Consider the following 3,501-nt stretch of genomic DNA (forward strand, 5'->3'; position numbering starts at 1 on the left):
ACATCGAGTAGTTCTTCTCCAACGCAAAGAAGCCGATCACGCCCATGGGCCAGGGCCGCGCTGAGGATGCGGCCATCGATGCAGAGATTGAGGCTACGCTGGCGGCACCCCTCGACTTCGCCGGCAAGGGGAAGGCAGCAGAGGGCGTCACCAAGGAAGCAGCCCCAGACATCTTTGGCCCCACCCTCGCCGGGCCAAACCCGGTGAACCTCAACTGCCGCACGCCCACAGCTGCATCCATGGTGGCGCTGCACCTAGGAGAACTGACTGAGAAAGTCAGCCATCTGGAGTTAGAAGAACCCGCTGCTACTCCTCACCGCCTCTTCGTCAACCCCCCTCCGGCGCTCCTGCCCCTGCCACCCGCCAAACGCAACTCTGCCCCGCCCAAGACACGCGCGACATCAGTGCCACCACCCCGTCAGAGCGCACGTCAGGCGGCGCAGAAGAATACAACCCCGGTGGCCGAGCGCGCCACGCTGAGGCTGGTGAAGGGATTGGGCCTGCTGGGGCCCAAGGAAAAAATGACGGCCAAGGCGGCGGAGGCTCTCATCCGCAGGTTCGACGAGCCCCTCACCGACGACGACATCAACATCATCTCCAAGCTGACCAGGCTCAACAAGGACGCGCTCCGCGTTGCCGTGGGGATGGCTGGTCCTGACGCTGCTGCCGAGGAGGCCGTCGTGTAGTCATGTTAGGTCGCCATTGTTGTTTCTGTTAGGTCTGTAGTTTCTGACAGCGGCTGCCATTAGGGTGGCTCGAGCTAGGCTTAGTTCTTCTCTGTTTCAGTAGTGGTAGGAGGCATGGCTGGCGCCATCGAGAGTTGGGGCCTATTGGTGGTCGACGGCGCCTCCGGCGAGCTCGGATGTGTATCGGTCTATGTTTCAGTTTAGTAATGCAAGTGTTAGCTGTCGGAATGGATGTGTTTGCCGCTGGACCTTGTGTTTGTTCTTGATGGAGAAAATGCGTGTGCCCAATGAATAGCACAACACCTGCAATCTTGATCTGGAATGTACGAGGGTTGAACTCGCCGGCAAAGAGGACTGCCGTGCGCCAAGTTGCTGAAGCGCTGCACATATCCATCCTCTGCCTTCAGGAAACAAAGCTGGAGGGCTGGCAACAACCCACCGTCAGAGAGCTGGGAGGAAACATGTTGGAGGGCTGCACTGTCCTCCCAGCCATGGGCACTAGAGGAGGATCCACCATTCTATGGAACAAGAGGAGCGTTACTTTTGTCTCTCAAGCAGTCGGATGTTTCTCGATCACAGGCAAAGTCACGGTGCTGCACGACGGCTCCTGGTTCTGGTTGACATTAGTTTATGGTCCAGTGGATGATACGCGCAAAGATGCTTTTCTTGCTGAGCTTGCCCATGCTGCACCCCCGTCTGGCGAGCCGTGGTTGATCAATGGGGATTTTAACATTATCTATGAAGCTCGTGACAAAAACAACCTCAATCTGAACAGGAGGATTATGGGCATGTTCAGAACAGCTATTGACAGGGCAGGCCTCAGAGAAATTAAGTGCAAAAACAGAAGATTTACATGGTCAAATGAGAGGGAAAATCCGACTTTGGTCTGTATTGACAAAGTGTTCTGCAACCTGGAATGGGAGGCCCTTTTCCCCTCATACATTCTGATGGCAGAATCAACGCCTGCTCAGATCACTGTCCCTTACTCCTGGCAAACACTGTTGCTCTGCGTAGAAAGCCGGTTTTCCGTTTTGAAAACTTCTGGCCAAGTTTCCCGCACTTCCAGGAGACTGCCGCCCGGGCTTGGCAATGGCCGGTCAATCAGAGCTGCCCGTTTATCCGCTTAGAGAAGAAGATGAAGAGGACGGCAGCTGATCTGAAAATTTGGGTAAAAACACATTTCAGCGATGCAAAACTCCAGTTCCACCTGGTCTGCCAAGTTATTCTTAGACTTGATATTGCACAAGAAAGCAGAAGATTGTCAGAGAGCGAATTCCTTCTGAGAAAGCAACTTAAAATGAGAACACTTGGACTGGCGGCTGTGGAAAGAACAAGGAAAAGGCAAGCCTCCAGGATTACTTGGCTCAAAGCCGGAGATGCACACACAGCCTTTTTCCAAGCAAAGATCAATTCAAGGAGAAGGAAGAACTTCATCCACTCCCTGCAAACTGATACGATCACTTCCACTGCCCACGAAGACAAAGCTTCGGCTATCCACAACCATTTCTCTAACCTGCTGGGCAACAAGGAGAACAGAGGAGGAACACTCAATTGGGACGAGCTTGACATGCCAACGCTACAAAACGAAGGACTGGACAACCCTTTCTCTGCGCAGGAGGTTTGGGCTGCAATTCAGGCCTCCCCAGCAGAAAAAGCGCCAGGCCCCGATGGATTCTCGGGCACTTTTTACCGATCATGCTGGGCCACAATCAAAGACGATGTTATGGCAGTTTTTGACAGCTTCTATAGGCTGGCTGATGGAAATTTCTCCGAGCTCAACACGGCCATGATCGCTCTTCTCCCAAAAAAAGATGGGGCAACCAGAATTTCCGATTTCAGGCCCATTAGCCTAATACATTCTGTAGCAAAGCTCATCACCAAGGTTTTATCCATGAGATTGGCTACTGTCATTGACCGGATCATCTCTCCTGCGCAAATTGCTTTTCATAGGAAGAAATGTATACATGACAGCTACCTGTATGTTCAGAATACGGTCCGGGCACTGCATAGAACTAGAACACCGGCCCTCCTACTCAAGCTTGACATTGCGAAGGCTTTAGATAGTGTATCATGGGAGTATTTGATTGAACTTTGTGACGCCCGGATAGTTAAGCTACAGTAATCCCACGTTAACGATGCCACGTCACCAGGATACTGTTGCTAAATCTCGCGTTAGTTCGAAACCGATTCAAATTCAAATTCAAAATCGAATCAAGCGGTAAAAGTTTACAAACATTAAAACTAAAATGTCCAAAATGTGTCAAATAAACCATGGATAATACTAGTGGGGAAACCACACTTTTATAAAATGTTTAAAGGCTCTAAAGTAATTAAAACAGCAGCTATGTCAATTAATTAAATGCCTTTTAAAAATTATAAGAATGCAAACTATTTTAATTAGGTGTCAAACTTTTTGGGGCAGTAGAATAAGTTATAACATTTATCTAGGAGTTGCATTTATATTTTATAAAAAAAAAGTTACAAAAAATAAAATAGAAAAGAAATTAGATAAAGAAAAGAAAACAGAAAAAGAAAACAAAAGAACCCCCTCTCCCTGGGCCGAATGGCCCAGCTAGCCACAGGCCGGCCCAGCTGCGGCCCAACCCCACTCCCCTTATCCACTCACCCCCCAGCCAAACCCTAACCGAACCCCACCCACTCTCCCCGATCCCCTCTCTCTCTCGCTCCCCCTCGCTCCCCCTCTCCCTCCCCCGTTCTGGATCGGGAGCGGGCGCCCCTGACGCCACCCGTTGCCCGCCTCGCCGCCCCTCCTGGCCTCCTCGCCGCCGCCCCGGTCCGCCATCGCACTCCGCCG

Source organism: Triticum aestivum, chromosome 3D (genome assembly GCF_018294505.1).
Source record: "Triticum aestivum cultivar Chinese Spring chromosome 3D, IWGSC CS RefSeq v2.1, whole genome shotgun sequence".
Taxonomy (NCBI): domain Eukaryota; kingdom Viridiplantae; phylum Streptophyta; class Magnoliopsida; order Poales; family Poaceae; genus Triticum; species Triticum aestivum.